This window comes from Arachis hypogaea, chromosome 16, assembly GCF_003086295.3.
Source record: "Arachis hypogaea cultivar Tifrunner chromosome 16, arahy.Tifrunner.gnm2.J5K5, whole genome shotgun sequence".
NCBI lineage: Eukaryota > Viridiplantae > Streptophyta > Magnoliopsida > Fabales > Fabaceae > Arachis > Arachis hypogaea.
In genome coordinates this window covers 14452090-14474781 of record NC_092051.1, presented here as the reverse complement: position 1 = coordinate 14474781, position 22692 = coordinate 14452090, and the positions used below count along the sequence as shown (strand labels likewise).

General features: G+C 37.7%; 1 non-coding gene across 1 annotated transcript; it reads left to right on the top strand.

The window, feature by feature from the left end:
* The first annotated feature begins 22121 nt into the window (after positions 1-22121).
* On the top strand, positions 22122-22229 carry LOC112761133 (small nucleolar RNA R71). Its single transcript, XR_003181542.1, has one exon. It is a non-coding gene; the product is annotated as a small nucleolar RNA R71 (small nucleolar RNA).
* The last annotated feature ends 463 nt before the right edge of the window (positions 22230-22692 follow it).

Sequence of the window (22692 nt, the reverse complement as noted above, 5' to 3'; positions counted from 1 at the left end):
TTTGAGATTTGGTAACAATGAATGTTGATAATATGAATTGAGATTGAATGAATATATATTTGAGATACCTGGGTAGTAGCAAGGGTTGTGGTTCGTCCCACTTGCTCCGGGCCAATGCTTGAGATACCTGGGTAGTAGCAAGGGTTGTGGTTCGTCCCACTTGCTCCAGGTCAGAGATTGTGACGCCTGGGTAGTAGCGGCAGTAGTGGTGAATCCACTCGCTCCAGGTTGAGCTTTTAAACACCCGCCTGGGTAGTAGCCGCAGTAGTGGTTATTCCACTGGCTCTGGGTTAAGCGGGTAGTAGCAAGGGGGTTGTAGCTCAAACCTACTTGCTCCGCAATGGGTGTTTCTGTCCAATGGTTAGCTACCAGGATATGTCGGGTTGGCTATATAACCGACAGATGATATCATCAGCCATAGGGCAGGCATTCATCATTTGCATATGTTTGAATTGTTTGGGTTTGCCATTTGTCTTGGATTTCTACATCATATATGCCATGTTACCTGACTATATGCTACTTGTTCTACTTGTATCATGTTTGTGTATTACTTGCCTGTATTGCTTGTGTTTGTACAACTGAGAGGCCCCTCATGCTGGTGTCGGTGGGTGTGAGGGCTGTTCTTGATGGGATGAATTGATGATGCGATTGCATGATGATGTATTGATATAGAACTGCTGAGGCGGAACAACTGGTGATGGTTTTGCTATTGATTCTGAGTCTGATTCGTCGAAGAGTCAGCGAGTTGGGAAACATGTGAAACATGAATTGAATTTAGCACTCCCTTATGACAGTTGCCTATTCATGGATTAGCGAGTACCTAGGATAAATAATTGTTGAAGAAGTTTAGGATGCTTAGTGAGTTTTTATTACAGTACATTGAATTTATTTAGCACTTTTACCGTACTGGGAACCCATGGGCCCGGGGTTCTCATTCCGTATATATCTCTTATTTTTCAGATACAGGTCCAGGTGCTCAGAAGTGAGTTGTGGGTTGTCTGAGAGACGGCGAAGATCTTTATTTCCTCTACTTTGTGTTTTGATTAGAATCTCTCCACCTTTGTTTTGGAAAGTTTATATTATGTATTGAACTCTTTGAATTTGCCTATAGAGGCTCTCATGTTTCCTTCGGGAGAGATTAGGATATACTGTTGTCAACTAATTTCATAATGTACCCTAGCCGACCTAAACTTCGCGGGTCGCGACTAGTGGCTATTTACTTATGTTATATATATCTATCTGTTATCTATCTCTTAATCTCCTCTACGCCTTGTCCGTATATCGTTTTCGGCTTCACGGTTTATCTTTTGTTGTCGAAACGTGAGAGATACGTCTTCGCGATTTTATTTCTACTCTTTTCAGGCTTCTCGATTAATACTCCTTTCGAAATTACCTATATTTATTTATTAAAAATCCACCTGAGAGTCGTACCACTGTAATATCATTGACTTATGACTCGAGCATAAGGATTTGAATATTAGGGTGTTACAAATGGCAAGCAAAAAAAAATATGAGAATATTCCAAACATAATTATCGCTAATCTTTTTTTCTTTAGTTTTCAAATATATTATTTATTTTATTTATTTAGAGTAATAAATAAATTTATTATAATTGTAGTACAATTATCTTTAAACTATTAGTATTATTAGTATATTTTTAAAATTATTGACATATTATTAGTATATATAATAAGCAATAGTAAATTTTCTTTCATATTTATCATTTAAAAATTTATAATTTTGACATAATCTTTATTCTATTTTTTTCTATACCTAATAACTATTGACTACGATCCTATTAATAGTATCACCTATAGTAGATTATACAAAGAGAAAGTATGAAAAATAAACACAATAGTTCTAATAGATGATAAGATTAGTTGTTTTATTAAGAAAGTCTAGGGGACCAGCACTTTTGTTGAAATTTGGCCAGTACTTAACCATCAAAAGAAAAATAATTAATCTTACACCATTAGATGTTATCTCACACTATTAAAAATATTGATGATGGCTAATTGATGGCTAAACATCACAAATTCTGCTGGCCCCTTAGCATTCCTCTGATTTATTTATTAATTTTTTTCAAGTAATACTAAGTTCAATTTATAAATAGAGTTTAATTTCGATGCACTGACAGTGTAAAGCATTTTACACAGTCATGCAATTACATCCGTTCTTTTGGATGACCATTCACGCGGTCAATGTGAAAGGTATTTATTTTTAGGGTTAAGTATGGTTTTGGTCCCAAAGGTTTTTCGCCAGAATCGAAACCGTCCCTCATCTAATTTTCGATTTAGAATCACCCTTAACGTTTGTTTTCGTATTAAAATCGTCCTTTTTATTTTTTTGGACAAAAATACCCTCACCACTACCAACACAATTACCTCCTCCACCCACCACTACCACCACCACCAACACCACCGCCACAACCTCCACCAACAGCACCACTAACACCAGCACCAGCACCAACGCCGCCACCGTCCCCCTCCCCCTCCCCGCCTCCCCTTCCCCCCACCCCCAGCCTGCCTCCCCTCCCCCTCCCCGTCTTCCCTTCCCCCAACCCCAACCCCCACCCCCACCCCGTGTCCCCTCCCCCTCCCCGTCTTTCCTTCCCTCCCTCCCCTTCCCCGTCTCCCCTTCTCCCCACCCCCACCTCCACTTCCACCTCCAAGAATAACAGCATCAACAGAGAAATAAAAAATCAACAAATCAACACAAATTTAACACAAGCAGAACCGGCAATGGTGGCGGCGGCTATAGGCAGACCGGCGATGGTGGCGGTAGCTATGGCGATGGAGGCCCACCCCCCAGCCCCAACGCGTTTCCTTTGCCACCCCCCAAAACGCGTTTTTTTTTATTAAAATAGGGGTAGTTTAGGAATTAAATTAAAAATTGTATTTAAAAGGACGATTTTAATACGAAAAAAAAAAACGTTAAGGATGATTCTAAATCGAAAATTAGATGAGGGACGGTTTCAATTCGGACGAAAAATCTTTGGGACCAAAACCATACTTAACCCTTATTTTTATTGATGTGTCATTACGTAGTTGGATGCACATGTAAAACTACTTTACACTGTCACTGCATCAAAATTAAATTCTTATAAATATTTGTAGTTCATATTTTAAGTTAATTTTATAAGTACACAATTTCACAAGTCAAAGATAATTCTTTTTAATAGCTTTGTAAATGCTAATAGCTTTTATATTTAATAGAGAAGGAGTCACATATAGTACATACGGTCGATGATCGTAAAATTCTAGATAATTATTTTAATTTGCTTGCCCATGCTGATATATTGAAACAAACAAATGAACGATTCTACTTATTTGGTACGTAATTAATTTATATTAACCCACACAGAATTATTTTCATTTTAATTTTAAGTTTTGCCAAAAAATTGTATAATAGCATCATTTTATCGATAACAAAAATTTTAACAGTTTATTTATGAAAATATGTGAAATTGTATTGTGACTTTTTTTTAGAGGTATATCCTTTTATTAATATACTATTGTTAGTTTTATCATTTAACATAAAATAAATAAGTAAATTCTCTTTATTTTACACACATACGAAGTTATAATTTCTTATATTATTCACTCATTTGTCCTTAATTTGGTACTTTTAATTCAATTTTTTTTTGTTCAATTAGATGTTATTGAACTCTTGACATGGAAAAGAAAAACTTATATCATGGTCAAAAATAGAAAGAAGTGACCAATACATTATGATTGATCTTCATGATTTGCAGTATGTAAAATTTTAATATTTTAATATGAATATTTTTTTTGGTAATAATTATGTGTTGTGGTGCAAATATTTTTTCTTTATGTATTACTATTTACTCTTTTAATTCTCGCTTTCATTCAAAAATGAGAAAAAAATAAGATGTATGTAACACCCTAATACTCAAATCCTTATGCTCGAGTCATAAGTCAATGATATTACGGTGGTACGACTCTCAGGTGGATTTTTAATATATAAATATAGGTAATTTCGAAAAGAGTATTAATCGAGAAGCCTGAAAAGAGTAGAAATAAAATCGCGAAGGCATATCACTCACGTTTCGACAACGAAAAGTTAAACTGCTAAGCCAAACGCGATATACGGACAAGGCATAAAGGAGATTAAGAGATAGATATATATAACATAAGTAAATAGCCACTAGTCGCGACCCGCGAAGTTTAGGCCGGCTAGGGTACAGTATGAAAGTAGATAACAACAACATATCCTAATCTCTCCTAAAGGAAACATAAGAGCCTCTATAGGCAAGTTCCGAAAGAGTTCAATACATAATATAATCTTTTCAAAACAAAGGTGGAGAGATTCTAATCAAAACACAAAGTAGAGGAAATAAAGATCTTTGCCGTCTCTCAGACGACCCACAACTCACTTCTGAGCACCTGGACCTGTATCTGAAAAACAAGAGATATATACGGAATGAGAACCCCGGGCCCATGGGTTCCCAGTACGGTAAAAGTGCCAAATAGATACAATACACTGCAATAAAAACTCACTAAGCATCCTAAACTTCTTCACCAAATATTCATCCTAGGTTCTCGCTAATCCATGAATAGGCAACTGTCATAAGGGAGTGCTAAATCTAATTCATGTTTCACATATTTCCCAACTCGCTGACTCTTCCATGAATCAGACTCAGAATTATAAGCAAAACCATCACCAGTTGTTCTGCCTCAGCAATTCTATATCAATACATCATACCCTCGCTTGGAGCTAGTGAAACTACATCACTGCGTCTACCCAGGGAGCTCCGATTATCTCATTCAATAATCATCATCATCATGCAATCGCATCATCAGTTCATCCCATCAAGAACAGCCCTCACACCCACCGACACCAGCATGAGGGCATCTCAGTTGTACAAACACAAGCAATTCAGGCAAGTAATACACAAATATGGTACAAGTAGAACAAGTAGCATATAGTCAGGTAACATGGCATATATGATGTAGAAATCCAAAACAAATGGCAAACCCAAACAGTTCAAACATATGCAAATGATGAATGCCTGCCCTATGGCTGATGATATCATCTGTCGGTTATCAAGCCAACCCGACATGTCCGGTAGCTAACCCGGGCACAGTCTCTCTGTTGCGTATTAATATCATTAGAGGGAATATGTGCCCTGTCACCATTAGAGGGTATCTGCGCCCTGTCGCCATTAGAGGGTATCTGCGCCCTGTCGCCATTAGAGGGTATCGGTGCCCTGTCACCCTTACAACCAGAGAGAAAACACAAGCATGCTTACATTTGACATTTTTTCATCATTATTCATTCAATCTCAATTCATATTATAAATCCTCATTGTTATCAAATCTCAAACATTAACCTGGAGAAAGTGGGACGAACCACAACCCTTACTACTACCCAGGTATCACAAATACATTCATTCAAAACTCCATAATTAAACTCATTTATCATAAACATCCTTTTCCGTCTCATAACCGGAGCAAGTGGACAATGCCACTGCCTACTACCCGGGGTCACACATCACATTTCAACATTTTCCATTATTATCCATTTAACACATTCATTCATTAATCGTATATGCATTTATACTCAGCCATAAACATTAATGGCTTTGCCGTAACCCGACAATAACTCAGCCATCCGGCCCATGGTTCAATCAAGAACCGGCCATTTATCAATAATTATAGCCTTTCGGCTCATGGCTTACACGGTACTTCCACCGTCATCCTCCATATCTCATATAATCATATCTGATCATCATTGATCATAACCTTTTTCCCTTACTTCACTCGCAAGTTACCACATCCCCTAGCTCCTTCCTCATTGCTAGGCATACCATAATGATTTAATACATAAGGGGTGAGATCGGAGGCTTAAAAGTATGCGGTTTGGCTTTAAAACTCAAAAATCAACTTTGGCATGAAAACAGAGCCACGCGCACGCGTACTCCACGCGCACGCGTGGATGGCCTAAAACTCATCAACGCGCAAGCGTTATACGCGCGGGTTGAAAAATATCCAAACGGCGCGCAAGCGTCAGCCACGTGTACGCGTGGGTGCTCTTGCGCCCAGGCACAAAACTGGCACAACTCTGGCACAACTCTCTGGAAAATGGCTGGGCATTTGGTACAGCGCATCGACGCGCCTGCGCACACCACGCGCACGCGTGGATGGTGCTTTCTGGAAGAACGGCGCGCACGCGCCAGGTGCGCCTACGCGCGTAGGGTCGTTCTGCTAAAAATTTTCCAAGTTAAAAGCTGCAGAATTTACAGATTCAACCCCCAATCTTCCGACGGACATAACTCTCTCATTTTAAATCGTTTTTCACCCGTTCTTCAAACGGCATGGACATCTCGGATCCAATTTCATTTATAAATAGATTTGGCAGAAAACAGAGATCCGTAGTCCAGGTTATGTCCCGTCAAAGTATGCCCAAAAATCATGTTTTCATACAAAACCACAAAGTGCCATTTTCAAAACAAGCCATTTTCAACTCTTTTCAAAATCAATCAAAACATGCCAATTTCAGCCTTTTCTTTGAAATCAATCAAAATATACCAAAATCAACATCAAGCCTCCTCAACTCGCACGTTGACACTTTCTCAAACTCAAACACATTTACATATCATATACTCTTTCTCATGCCAAATTTCAACAACACTATTTCCAATCAACCATCATTATACATAATCAATATTGTACTCACTATCACGCGGCTTCACCCACAAATCAACATTAATCATTCCTCAAGCATATATCACGACATACATATCTCTAGTGCATCATCATACCATCAAGGCATCAATAATCATAATCACATATATGACCATATAATATATCTCAACCAAAACCAAATATACCTCATCTATATAATTGCACCCAAATTTACCAAATCCCACACCTCAACTCCTCAAACCTTATTATTCAATAACCAACCCAATCATTCATATATTCATTATCTAAAATTCATCCAATCACTTGTGTCATCATACAATGCACACATCAACTTACCTTTCTTGCCTTTTTCCGGCCTCCGGCCCAAAATTCACGGCCTCCGGCCCAATTTCATAATTTAAATGCATAAACCACAAATCAATACTCATTACCCAGTACATCAAATTCTCAATACACCAAGTATACAAGGCCACACAATTCTCAACCCAAATCATTAATTCACATTACATACCAACTATGCATATTAGCACCAACCATTTACACAATCCAAACTTAATCTTAGGGGCATCTAGCCTAGGAATTCTCATCACAACACACGGTACTTAAATGAAACTTAAACCGTACCTCTTGTAGCCAAACCAATTGAGCCTCTTCTATGGAAGTCTTCACCAACCTTAGCTCCAAGCCTCACCAAAGCTCCTCAAGCAATACGCAATACCAATCTCCTAATTGTGCACCAACATCACCAAATTCACTAACATAACCAATATCACATACATACATCAACCTAGGGCTCATAAAAATGACAAATCACAAGGTTTTGAGCACTTCTTACCTCAGCCCATATGAAGTAGGGATAGAACCCACTTAGAATCCATGTTGGAGTATCCCTAAACACCCAAAATCACAAGATTTCAACACTAATTACCCAAAAACGTGTAACAGTGGGAAATTTTGAAAACTGGGCAGAGATGAATAGAATACTCACCACAAAACTTAGATAGAATTGTAGAGGATGAGAAGAGTGACGCGTGGCCGCAAACGGCTCGTCAATCGGAGCTCCGTAGCTCAAGTTATGGTGGTTTGAAGATCAAAGAGAGTTAGGTTTTCTCTCTTCTCTTCTCTCTTCTCAAATCAGCGCCCAACACCCCTTCTTTAGGGAAAAATGAACTGAAATACTCATAACTAATGTTTATATATGTTGGGTCTTGGGTCCACTTAGGCCCGGTTCACTTATTTTTGTCCGTTGGCCCAATTTTGGACCAAAACCTTTAAGATTAGCGCTCTAAATCGCACTTCAAATATTTCTACCTTCCCTAATTATAATTCCTCGTTTCTTAATCTTATTTACTCATAATCAATTTTCTCAGCTGTAGTACCAGACAGATCTCAGCCGGTACTGCCGGTCAAAATTCCACTGCGCGCTTTTGCGCAGAAAACTATATTTTCCGACTCGGAAAAATTCACTGAATCCAAATATCATATTTAAATAATCAAATTCCAATTGCCAAATCTTCCAACCATATTCGCTCCCATTTAACTTATTATTTAATTAATTTCGGTTAGACCGGGTATTACAATGTACACTATGAGATCAATTTACAATCCAATTATTTAATCATCTATGTGATCACTAAGCAACCGAATACATAATTTATTCTATAATTTATAAAATTTAACAAAGACATTGGTAAACATATTGGTTTCGCATTTATTTATATATTTTATTTATTTATGTTATATTTGTAATTATATTATATCTATTTTTATCAATATATTTTTTAAAAAAATACCGTTAGTGTTAGTATACGTACTGACGTACATGGTGTATTAAATAAATTAAACGATAGAAATACGTAACTATTTTCTTTTTCAGTCAAGATTAAGTAAAATACTGTAATTTAGACTTGCAAATATCAATATATTAATAGTAAAATGGAGAAAAATGTAATATTATATCAAAAAAATTTTTTTAAATCATAATTGTAATTTATGATTGAAATCATAATTTAAATATTTTAAACGGAATAATTTCATTTAGAGAATTCATAATTCAAACATAATTTTTATACACTTAATAACTACATTCGAGTTAATACATTTAATACTATATTTAAAAAAACACGAACAATGCACATCATATTATTTATTTATTAATTAAATTATTACAATTCAAATTAATTTTAATAAAATAATTTAAAATTATAATTTCAATTTTATCACGTACATAACACGGGTTATTACACTTGTTATTATATTATTTATTACAATTATCCAAGTATCCATTACCTCCTACTATTCTAATGGAAACTCCACTTGTTACAATATTTATGGTATATCTTTTTTTAACTAAAATAGTTACTCAAGTAAAACCATCAAGTAAAACCATTATTTAAGAGTTTAAGTAAAAAGAAATCATATATCATTTTAAAATAAAAATATTAATTAAGTATGTAATAGATAATATTCTCTCTTATCTAAGCCAATTTTTAAAAGAAGAAAGCCACTAATAAATTCATTAATTTTTTTCCCTAGTTAGCTAGCTTCACAAAATATATTATCATTACTTATTAGTCATTTTATTGAGATTATTTATTTATTTATAGTTTTTATACTAAATCAAATTTAATAGGTTTAATTACTCTATGTTAGTCTCTATAATTTTATTATATTTTTAATTAGGTCTTTATATTTATTTTTTTAATTAGATCCCTACACTACTTTTAAATTTTAATTTTAAAATTAGATCGTTTTCATATTAAAAACGTCAAAATTAGTAGAATATTTCTCTTAAAATACATGAAGTCAAATATTTAATTAGATTTTTAATTATGAATACTTTTAATTTGCGAAAAATATTCAGTTAATTCTAATATTTGTTTACACTATGAAAGATCTAATTATAAAGTTAAAAATAGTGTAAATATACAATTGAAAAAAAATATAGAGACATAATTACAAATTTGATAAAAATAAAACTATAAAAATCAAAGAATAACTAAACCAATTTAATAACATAATTATTATTACATGTTAAATTTGATAAAATAAAAGTTATTCTTTTTGACATAAACTTTAAGAAAATTATTATAATTTAAGTTTAATTATTTTATTAGTCTTAATAATTTCACTAAATTTTTAATTATATCCTGTATTTTTTTTAATTAAGTTCTTATAATTACTTATCCCGAATACTTCACCAAATTATGTTTTTTATTATTTTTATATTTAGTACCCGAAATGTGGCTCATTTTTTCGGTTATGGAAATCACGAATGTGTTGTGCTTGGTTATGAATTTCTGAGGTGCTAGACCAATGTGTGGAGCAGTTTTTTCTGAGTTGCAGTGTGAAGAACTCAGACTATGCGAGTTGTGTGTATGGAAAAAGTGATGATCAAGTCAGAGGGTCTGAGTTGTAAGTAGAGAAATTTTGAATCTTCGACAAAGTAAATCGGACCGCCCGTATCCTATGTATAGTTAATTTTTTTAGAAATCCGTATTGTTAGAGCAAATCAGACCGTCTGACAAGGCCCCTCCTACTTGCACCATCCGATTTCTCTTCTACTGACACCACATACATGTAAAGCACATCTGAATTCCATAACGGATCCTATCCCATCTTCACGTCCATGATAAAATAAAAAAGTGCCGAAAAATGTAAACACATTTAAATTAGTAAATATTCTATAAATAATATATTTTGAATTTTTGATAAATATTAAATGTATTTATTTTAAATATAAAAAGCCTTCTTTTCTCTCATCTCTCTCCTCATTTTCTTTCTCTCTCTTCTCTCATTCTCGCCCGGGATGGACCACCTTGATTTGTGTGGGACAGTTGTCCCATTAAGTTTATAAAAAAACAATAATAAATATATATGTATATAGATAATTGCCTTCATTGTTATAATTTATTTGTCCCCTATACTTAAAAAAAATTGTGTAAGAAAAAATTGTTATTAAATATTAATACAATAATAAAAATTATTATATCATATATATTTAAAACAAATAATAACAAAAATAATAATAATTCAATTTGCTAATTATCTAAAGTCAAATATAGCTTTTTAAATATAAATGAAATTATTAGTATTTAGTAGCTTTTTTATATATAATATATATATTAGTTACTTATTTATTTTTTATTATTTTATTTAATTTAATTTTAGTCTTACTCTTACATACAATAATTATTTTTGTCGAAAAATTTTTACCATAAATATTAAAAAAATGTCAATTTTGCAATTAAATGCTAACAAATTATTTGAATATTTGCCTAATATAAAAAGAGATATTATCTTATCTATATTTATATATAAAGAGAATTGTAGTTGTTTGATTTAAATTTTTATTTTTCTCCCAATTTTTTTGTCTCTCGCACAATTTTCGTAAAAATTTAAAATTAGTTAATTCAAATTATATTTCTGATAGATTCTTTAATTATTAAACTATAATATCTTTTGTATTACATAAAAAAATCAATAAAAATATAACTTGACAAATATGAAATAGCATTGATATTAATAATAAACGTATCACGTAATAATGTGTCAAAATATTGAAATGAGAAAAAATACTATATAAATTAATATATTTTTTAATGTGTTAATTATATTTATTAAAAACTTGACTATCTAATATACTCCAAAATTTAAATATTTAAATATATTGATATTATTTTTTTATTATTTTTATATATTATTTTTGCTCTCCACTATTATAATTTTTTGGATCCGTCACTAATTTTTCTCTCTCTTTTTTTCTTTATTCTTTCTTTTCTTTATTTATTTCTTTTTTTTATTTCTCTTTTTTCCATCATTGTCTATAAACAAAAGTTAACTATTTTCCGTGTTCAGCCTTCCCTTTTTAACATAATTCCTCTATTTTTGTAAAACCTCTCTTCTCTCTAAAATAAAAAATTTCTCTCTTCATTCTCTCCCATCTCATCAATACCTACTCCAAATTAGATACATATTATAAAGTAGAATCTAAAGTGATCAATCAATACCAAAGTACTATGTTAAAACTTGTTACGGTGGGTAACCGGAGATTATTGGGTTGGATTAGTTTAGCTGGCCCAATCGTCGGAATGAGTAAGTATCCAAGCGGATTGAAGATCCAAGGCCCCCGTCCGACTTCGGTATGAAAGAATGGGGGGTGGTACCTGCAAAGACACTCCGATGCCAAAGTCAGCAAAGGGAGCAAAACAGCTCTAAAGAGTATTGGGCTTCTGAGATACATGAGAAGTGTCAGTGTATTTATAGTGGTGAACCCATAACCACCGTTGGTGTATTTCCGTTATTTATGGGGAGTAACCGTCCCTTTATCTTAGGGAGGTTGAGATATGGCTCCAGGAAGTGGGTAGAGAGATTTTAGGGGCAGTTACTCATTTGAATGGGTGTTTATCTGCCAGCTAATCTTCGTCCCGACTTCTTTAGAGCAAGTCGTGGTTGGGACCGACTTCGTGGGGCAAAGGTCAGTGTAGGGCGAGGCTCAATCCTTTGGATTGGGCCTTTTGTTTGGACCTGGGCCTTATCATTGGGCCAGGGTATGAATAGTGCCCCTACTCGAGCCCAATTTCTTTTAGGACTTGGGTTCGAGTATTCTACTCGGGGTCGTAGCCGACTTGTTGGAGGACCGACATGATGGTTTGGAACCGACGTGACTTTTCGTGACTTTTGATTTTCACAGTTACGTTTAATCAAACGTCGCGTCCGTTAGAAGTTTGCGTAGGGGTTGTCTTGGTAACGGTGCACCCATTAATGACTGCGTCCGTTTTTACCATTATGCCCCTAACGTGTTTATAAATACTTTCCTTCTCTTTTGTTGCTTCGTTTTTGCGATTTTTCAAATTTTCCTCTCATCCGTTCGTGGAGCGTTCCTCGTTTGAAGGCTTTCATTTTCCTCTACCTTATTACCAGGCAAATGTTAGTCTTTTTCTCCTTGTCTCTTTTATGAAATGCTTCTGTTTGCATGCCTTTACTTTAGAGAGAGGAGTTGACTTCGTAGGCCTTTTGTTTGATTCTGTATCCCCTTAGAGACCCTGTTCGTGATCTTTTTCCTTTTTCCTTTGTAGGTTTCGCTAATCCTTTTTAGGAAAAGAAAAATGACTTCCATAGAAATTCTTGCTCAGTGGGTCGATGTCACGGTCTTAGGAGAGGAACCTCTGGTTGATACTGATTTTATCACTGACCTTCGCACTCGTCACCGGCTCTGCACCTCTGATGAGGATGAGCCAAAGTATGAACTGCTTGCCCCGGGTCCGGAAGACCGGGTTTGCTTTGGGAGGGCTTCAGAGGCAGCCCCTCATTTCTTTTATATGTACGAGAGCATGATCACCCGCCTGGGCGTTTTTCTCCCTTTCTCTGATTTTGAGATTGCTGTTTTACGTCACTGCCGTGTTGCACCTACCCAGCTTCACCCCAATTCCTGGGGTTTTCTGAAAATTTATCAGTTTATCAGCCATGCCTTGGAATTTCCGACTTCTTTGAGGATTTTTTTTCTTTCTTTTCCACATGACCAAGCCCTTCAGTGGGCAGAATAATAAGCAACAATGGGTGTCCTTTCGAGCTATACAAGGTCGGAGGATTTTTACCCTTTTTGATGAATCTTTCCATGACTTCAAAAATTATTTTTTCAAAGTTCAAGCCGTAGAGGGTCACCACCCTTTTTTCTTGGATGAGAATTCTTCTCCTCGCTTTCCCTTATACTGGTTAGAGGCTTCCCCCTGTGAAAAATATGGTTTAGAGGATCTGGATGAGGTGGAGGCAGCCATTGTAGGGTTCCTCTGAGAAGTATGGGGGAGAGCCCCATATCTGGATACCAAAAAATTTCTCCAGGGGTCGTCGTCTTTTGTCCAGACACAACTAGGTAGCTTTTATCTACTTTGTTTCCGACTTGTTTCTACCGACTTGAAGTTTACCAACTTGTTTCACTAATTGTTTTCTTTTACAAAGATGGCGAGGAAGAATTCCAATGAGTCTTACCAGAGAGTCCAGGAGGCCAAGGCGAGGTCTCGCGCCAGAACCGGTGGTGCCAGGGTAACTAGCTCTCCTCTTCCTCTTCCTCCCCCTTCTTCCCGAAATTTGGGGACTCCTTCTCAACCCATTATTATTTCTTCTTCGGCTTCTTCTCAGCCGTCCCCTCCTCCCCGACCTTCCCCTGAGCCAGAAAAGAAGAAGCGTAAGGCTTTAGAGTCTGGCTCTTCTTTTGAAGGTGAGGCTAAGGTGGATGCTCCTGCATTTATCCGAAAATTCATCTACCCCCATACCCGTATAGGTATGGATGATGTTTCTATTTGGAACCACCTCACTATTCTGGCTGAGGAGAGCATCAGGGCGGCGGGGATCTGTGCCAAGTTCCTCGATATTTTTGAGAAGACGCCTCTTAGCTCTCTAGGTTCAACCTCTAGGGTTGAAGAGTTGGAGGGAAGGCTTCTCATATATCAGGAACATGAGAAGGAGTTGAAGAAGGAGATCGCCAAATTGAAGGAGGAGAGGGATGTCCTCCGAGAGAAGGAGAGCAAGTTACAAGCCCAATGTAACATGGAGGAGGGCTTGAGAAAGAAGGTGCAGGAGAGTTATCAGAGTTTATTTGAGGACCTTGTGGCTGTAAGGAGGGATTTGTTGAACTCTCGGACTGCCTATGTCGAGTTGGAGGACTTTATTGCTGAGGGGGCCGAGGAGGCCTGGAGGATTTTTAAGGAGCAGGTCGGAGTCCTTGCTCCCGACCTGGATCTCTCTCCTTTGGATCCTGACAAGGTCGTTATTGATGGTGCCATAGTTTATCCCCCAGCTCCCGAGGTCGTTACCGAGTCAGATTTGAAGACTCGGGGGTAGAGAATCATTGAGTCCCCTCCTCGTCAAAAGGATATTCCGAGTTCCTCAAGACCTCACGGCACCTCTTCTCCAACTCCTATGGACACTTATCTCCCTGGTCCTGATAGTGCTCCGACTTCTCTTCCCGACTCTGGTGGTGATCCGACTACTCCCTTTGGTCCTGGTGGTGATGCTCTTTAAGAATTTTGTTATTTGTTGGCTATATGGGGGCCCGGCCTGCGGGTCCCCCTTTTTTAAACTCTTTATATTTGTGGTGGTGGTGTGTTGACATTGGCCTTTTATGGCCGTAAACAAAAATATTTATAATTGCCCTTTTTTTGGATAAGGGTTCTATTTTAACAAAAATACCCTTTTTGGTATAAGGGTTTCAGCTACCTTTTTGTGTGCATGCTTTTCTGATTTTGATTTTTCAAAGTCCCCTTGATCTTTTCTGAAAAACCTTTCCTTTGGCTTGTCTGTTTTCCTGAGCCTTTTCGCTTTAAGGACTTTAGGACAGTTTTTAAGCTTTTTCTAGGATTTTTCGATCCCTTTTTTGTTATTCCTTGTACTCAACTTTGTTTTATTGAATTCTTATGACTTAGGTTATTTTTGCAATGCATTTTCTTTTCTACTCGGTTTTTTCATTTCGACTTATAAGTCGGAATGTTTCTGAGTTTCTCACGATCAACTTTTATAACCTCTTTACACCGACTTGTATCTCGTCGTTTTATCCTGACGACCATCTAGGTCGGTTCATGGGATTTTCACGTTTTGTCGAGCTTAAGTCGGCGCGTTTCGTAGAAAAGTAAACGAGAAGGAATTTATAAGAGATATTTGTAAAAAAGATCTTTATTTATTTGGAAGGTACTTTACGGCTACTAAGGGTTTAATGATCTATTCCCCCCTTAACCTCTACTATGATGCCTCGTTAAAAACCCTTCTTCAGAAAAAACCCTTTAATTTTTGGGAAAAAATCGTGAAGTTGGAAAAAGAGTACATCATGGAGTAGAGTTCGCTTTTAGCTATAGTACCTTTTCATGTTACAAGCATGCCACGACTTTGGTAGCTCGGTGCCGTTTAAGTCGGTCACCTTATAATAACCTTTTCCTAAGACCTCGCTAACTTTGTAGGGCCCTTTCCAGTTGGCAGCGAGTTTTTCTTCCCCCGATTTGTTGACCCCTATATCGTTTCTGATCAAGACCATATCGTTTAGGGCGAAACTTCTTCGAATGACTTTTTTGTTGTACCTGGTAGTCATCCTTTGCTTCAGCGCTGCTTCTCTTATCTGGGCTTGTTCTCGGACTTCGGGGAGCAATTCCAGCTCCTCTTTGTGCCCCTGTATGTTCCCGATTTCATCATGGAGAATCACTCTTGGGCTTTGCTCGTTGATTTCCACTGGTATCATAGCTTCTACACCATAGACAAGTCGAAAGGGTGTTTCTCCAGTGGCAGATTGGGGTGTCATCCGATAAGCCCACAACACTTGGGGGAGCTCCTCTGTCCAGGCTCCTTTTGCATCTTATAGTCTTTTCTTTAGTCCCGCCAGTATGATTTTGTTAGCTGCCTCCGCTTGTCCATTTGCTTGTGGATGCTCCACCGAGGTGAACTGGTGTTTTATTTTCATACTGGCTACTAGGCTTCTGAAAGTAGAGTCGGTGAACTGGGTTTCATTATCTGTAGTAATGGAGTGAGGTATCACATACCTTGTGATGATATTTTTGTAGAGGAATTTCCGACTTCTCTGGGCGGTGATGGTGGCCAATGGTTCTGCTTCTATCCACTTTGTGAAGTAGTCTATTCCCGCAATTAAGTATTTAACTTGTCCTGGGGCCTGAGGAAAAGGTCCTAATAGGTCCATCCCCCATTTTGCAAAGGGCCATGGAGAAGTTATACTGATTAGCTCCTCGGGGGGAGCCACGTGGAAATTTGCATGCATCTGGCATAGTTGGCATTTTTTCACAAATTCTGTGGCATCTTTCTGCAAGGTCGGTGGTGCACGAAATTGTGATCATCAATGGCGCCATCAACATGGTACGCTCAATTGTAATTTCAACTTTTTATCACAACTTCGCACAACTAACCAGCAAGTGCACTGGGTCGTCCAAGTAATAAACCTTACGCGAGTAAGGGTCGATCCCACGGAGATTGTTGGTATGAAGCAAGTTATGGTCACCTTGTAAATCTCAGTCAGGCGGATATCAAAAGGTTATGGAGTTTTTGAAAATTAAATAAGAAGTAAACATAAAATAAGGATAGAAATACTTATGTAATTCATTGATTAGAATTTCAGATAAGCGTATAGAGATGCATTCGTTCCTCTGAACCTTTGCTTTCCTGCTGTCTTCATCCAATCAATCTTACTCCTTTCCATGGCTGGCTTTATGTAAGGGCATCACCGTTGTCAATGGCTACATCCTATCCTCTTGTGAAAATGGTCCAAATGCTCTGTCACAGCACGGCTAATCATCTGAGGTTCTCGATCATACTGGAATAGGATTCACCCTCCTTTTGCGTCTGTCACTACGCCCAGCGCTCGCGAGTTTGAAGCTCGTCACAGTCATTCAATCCCTGAATCCTACACGGAATACCACAGACAAGGTTTAGACTTTCCGGATTCTCATGAATGCCGCCATCAATCTAGCTTACACCACGAAGATTCTGATTAAGAGATCCAAGAGATACTCATTCAATCTAAGGTAGAACGAAAGTGGTTGTCAGGCACGCGTTCATAGGTAATGATGATGATTGTCACGTTCATCACATTCAGGTTGAAGTGCGAATGAATATCTTAGAAGCGGAATAAGTTGAATTGAATAGAAAAACAGTAGTACTTTGCATTAATTCTTGAGGAACAGCAGAGCTCCACACCTTAATCTATGGAGTGTAGAAACTCTACCGTTGAAAATACATAGGTGAAAGGTCCAGGCATGGCCGAATGGCCAGCCCCTCTGATCTAAGGACCAGGCGTCCAAAGATGTCTAATACAATAGTAAAAAGTCCTATTTATAATAAACTAGCTACTAGGGTTTACAGAAGTAAGTAATTGATGCATAAATCTACTTCCGGGGCCCACTTGGTGTGTGCTTGGGCTGATCTTGAATGTTACACGTGCAGAGGCTCTTTCTGGAGTTGAACGCTAGGTTGTAACGTATTTCTGGCGTTCAACTCTGGTTTGTGACTTGTTTCTGGCGTTTAACTCCAGACAGCAGCGTAGAACTGGCGTTCAACGCCCTTTTACGTCGTCTAAACTTGTTCAAAGTATGGACTATTAAACATTGCTGGAAAGCCCTGGATGTCTACTTTCCAACGCAATTGGAAGCGCGCCATTTTAAATTCTGTATCTCCATAAAATCTACTTTGAGTGCAGGGAGGTCAGAATCCAATAGCATCAGCAGTCCTTCTTCTACCTCTGAATCTGATTTTTGCTCAAGTCCCTCAATTTCAGTCAGAAAATACCTGAAATCATCGAAAAACACACAAACTCATAGTAAAGTCCAGAAATGTGAATTTAGCATAAAAACTAATGAAAACATCCCTAAAAGTAATTAGATTCTACTAAAAACATACTAAAAACAATGCCAAAAAGCGTATAAATTATCCGCTCATCACAACACCAAACTTAAATTGTTGCTTGTCCCCAAGCAACTGAAAATCAAATAGGATAAAAAGAAGAGAATATACTATAAATTCCAAACTATCAATGAAACATAGCTCCAATAAGATGAGCGGGACTTGTAGCTTTTTGCCTCTTGAATAGTTTTGGCATCTCACTTTATCCATTGAGGTTCAGAATGATTGGCATCTATAGGAACTCAGAGTTCAGATAGTGTTATTGACTCTCCTAGTTCAGTATGATGATTCTTGAACACAGCTATTTTATGAGTCTTGGCCGTGGCCCTAAGCACTTTGTTTTCCAGTATTACCACCGGATACATAAATGCCACAGACACATAATTGGGTGAACCTTTTCAGATTGTGACTCAGCTTTGCTAAAGTCCCCAATTAGAGGTGTCCAGGGTTCTTAAGCACACTCTTCTTTTGCTTTGGACCTTGACTTTAACCGCTCAGTCTCAAGTTTTCACTTGACACCTTCACGCCACAAGCACATGGTTAGGGACAGCTTGGTTTAGCCGCTTAGGCCAGGATTTTATTCCTTTAGGCCCTCCTATCCACTGATGCTCAAAGCCTTGGGATCCTTTTTTTATTACCCTTGCCTTTTGGTTTTAAGGGTTACTGGCTTTTTGCTCTTGCCTCTTGGTTTTAAGAGCTTTTGACTTTTTCTGCTTGCTTTTTCTTTTTCTTTCTATTTTTTTCCCTATTTTTTTTCTGCAAGCTTTGTTCTTTGCTGCTTTTTCTTGCTTCAAGAATCATTTTTTTTTATTTTTCAGATTATCAAATAACATGTCTCCTTGTCATCATTCTTTCAAGAGCCAACATATTTAACATTCTTAAACAACAACTTCAAAAGACATATGCACTGTTCAGGCATTCATTCAGAAAACAAGAAGCATTGTCACCATATCAATATAATTAAACTAAGTTCAAGGATAAATTTGAAACTCATGTACTTCTTGTTCTTTTGAATTAAAACATTTTTCATTTAAGAGAGGTGATGGATTCATAGGACATTCATAGCTTTAAGACATAGTTACTAACTACTAATGATCATGTAATAAGACATAAACACAGATAAGCACTTAACATAGAGAAAATGAAAAACAGAGAATGTAAGAACAAGGAATGAGTCCACCTTAGTGATGGTGGCATTTCCTTCTTGAGGAACCAATGATGTCCTTGAGCTCTTCTATGTCTCTTCCTTGTCTTTGTTGCTCCTCCCTCATTGCTTTTTGATCTTCTCTAATTTCATGAAGGATGATGGAGTGCTCTTGATGTTCCACCCTTAATTGTCCCATGTTGGAACTTAATTCTCCTAAGGAGGTGTTGATTTGCTCCCAACAATTCTGTGGAGGAAAGTGCATCCCTTGAGGTATCTCAGGGGTTTCTTGATGATGAGCTTCTTCATGTGCCTGTTGAGATCCATGAATGTGCTCTCTTGTTTGCTCCATCCTTTTCTTAGTGATGGGCTTGTGAGATGAATCTTTCCATCTCCCATGGCTCAGAGGTGGAAGCAATTGTCTTTCCTTTCCTCTTTCTTGAGGTTTCTCTGGCCTTAGGTGCCATTAATGGTAATAGAAAAACAAAAAGTTTATGCTTTTACCACACCAAACTTAGAATATTGCTCGCCCTCGAGCAAGAGAAGAAAGAATAGATGAAGAAGAAGAAGATATGGAGGAGATGGAGGGATGTGTGTATGGATGTGAATGGTGAATGGAAAACAGAAGGGATGACCATGAATGGAGAGAAAGAGGGTGAGGTGGGTGGGGATCCTATGAGATTCACAGATCCTGAGATGATCCTGTGGTGTCCACAGATCCTGAGGTGTCAAGAATTTACATCCCTGCACCCATTAGGCATGTAAAATGCCTTTGCACACAACTCTGGGCGTTCAGCGCCAGATTGGTGCTTGTTCTGGGCGTTGAACGCCCATTTGTTGCCCATTTCTGGCGTTGAACGCCAGAACCATGCTTGTTCTGGGCGTTCAGCGCCAGCTCTTCTCCAGGGTGCAATTCTGGCGTTCAAACGCCCAAATGCTGCCCATTTTGGGCGTTCAGCGCCAGAACCATGCTCTATTCTGGCGTTGAACTCCAGCCAGATGCTTCTTACTGGCGTTTAAACGCCAGTGAGATCCTCCTCCAGGGTGTGATTTTTCTTCTGCTGTTTTTGATTCCGTTTTCAATTTTTATATTTATTTTGTGACTCCACATGATCATGAACCTAATAAAACATGAAAAACCATGAAAATAAAATTAGATAAATAAAAATTGAGTTGCCTCCCAACAAGCGCTTCTTTAATGTCAATAGCTTGACAGTGGGCTCTCATGGAGCCTCACAGATGTTCATAGCATTGTTGAGACTTCCCAACACCAAACTTAGAGTTTGGATATAGGAGTTCAACACCAAACTTAGAATTTGGTTGTGGCCTCCCAACACCAAACTTAGAGTTTGACTGTGGGGGTTTTGGTTGACTCTGCAGTGAGAGAAGCTTTTTATGCTTCCTCTCCATGGGTACAGAGAGAGATCCTTGAGTTTTAAACACAAGGTTGTCCTCATTTAATTGAAGGATCAATTCTCCTCTATCCACATCAATCACAGCTCTTGCTGTGGCTAGGAAGGGTCTTCCAAGGATGATGAATTCATCCTCATCCTTCCCAGTATCTAGGACTATGAAATCAGCAGGGATGTAAAGGCCTTCAACCTTTACTAACACGTCCTCTACTTGTCCATAAGCCTATTTTCTTGAATTGTCTGCCATCTCTAATGAGATTTTAGTGGCTTGCACCCCATAGATTCCCAGTTTCTCTATTATGGAGAGGGGCATGAGGTTTATCCCTGAACCAAGGTCACACAGAGCCTTTTCAAAGATTACGTTGCCTATGGTACAAGGTATTACGAATTTTCCAGGATCCTATTTCTTCTGAGGCAATGTCAGTTGATCCAGATCACTTAGTTCATTGGTGAACAAGGGATGTTCATCTTCCCAAGTTTCAATACCAAATAATTTGGCATTCAGCTTCATGATTGCACCAAAAAACTTGGCAGCTTGCTCTTCAGTAACATCCTCATTCTTTTCAGAAGAGGAATACTCATCAGAGCTCATGAATGGCATAAGGAGGTCAATGGAATTTCTATGGTCTCTAGATGAGTCTCAGATTCCTTTGGTTCCTCAGAGGGAAACTCCTTATTGATCACTGGACGTCCCAGGAGGTCTTCCTCCTTGGGATTCACGTCCTCTCCTTTCTTCACAGGTTCGGCCATGGTGATTAATTCAATGGCCTTGCACTCTCCTTTTGGATTTTCTTCTGTATTGCTTGGGAGAGTACTAGGAGGGATTTCAGTGATCCTTTTACTCAGCTGGCCCACTTGTGCCTCCAAATTTCTAATGGATGACCTTGTTTCATTCATGAAACTCACAGTGGCCTTAGATAGATCAGAGACTAAGTTTGCTAAATTAGAGGTATTTTGTTCAGAGTTCTCTGTTTGTTGCTGAGTGGATGATGGAAAAGGTTTACTATTGTTAAACCTGTTTCTTCCACCATTATTAAAGCCTTGTTGAGGCTTTTGATCCTTCCATGAGAAATTTGGATGATTTCTCCATGATGGGTTATAGGTGTTTCCATAAGGTTCACCCATATAATTTACCTCTGCTATTGCAGGGTTTTCAGGATCATAAGCTTCTTCTTCAGAAGATGCCTCTTGAGTACTGTTGGATGCAGCTTGCATTCCATTCAGACTCTGAGAAATCATATTGACTTGCTGAGTCAATATTTTGTTCTGAGCTAATATGGCATTCAGAGTATCAATTTCAAGAACTCCCTTCTTCATAGGTGTCCCATTACTCATAGGATTCCTCTCAGAAGTGTACATGAACTGGTTATTAGCAACCATGTCAATGAGTTCTTGAGCTTCTGCAGGCATTTTCTTTAGGTGAATGGATCCACCTGCAGAAGTATCCAATGACATCTTAGCTAGTTCAGAAAGACCATCATAGAATATATCCAGGATGGTCCATTCTGAAAGCATGTCAGAAGGACACTTTTTGGTCAGTTGCTTGTATCTCTCCCAAGCTTCATAGAGGGATTCACCTTCCTTCTGTCTGAAGGTCTGAACATCCACTCTAAGCTTGCTCAGCTTTTGAGGAGGAAAGAATTTGGCTAAGAAAGCCGTGACCAGCTTATCCCAAGAGTTCAGGCTATCTCTGGGTTGAGAGTCCAACCACACTCTAGCTCTGTCTCTTACAGCAAAAGGGAAAAGCATGATCCTGTAGACTTCAGGATCTACTCCATTAGTCTTAACAGTATCACATATCTGCAAGAATTCAGTTAAGAACTGAAAAGGATCTTCATATGGAAGTCCATGAAACTTGCAATTCTGCTGCATCAGAGAAACTAATTGAGGTTTCAGCTCAAAGTTGTTTGCTCCAATGGCAGGAATGGAGATGCTTCTTCCATGTAAATTGGAATTTGGTGCAGTAAGGTCACCAAGCATTCTCCTTGCATTATTGTTGTTGGGTTCGGCTGCCATCTCCTTTACTTGTTCGAAATTTTCAATAAGGTTGTCTCTGGATTGTTGTAATTTAGCTTCTCTT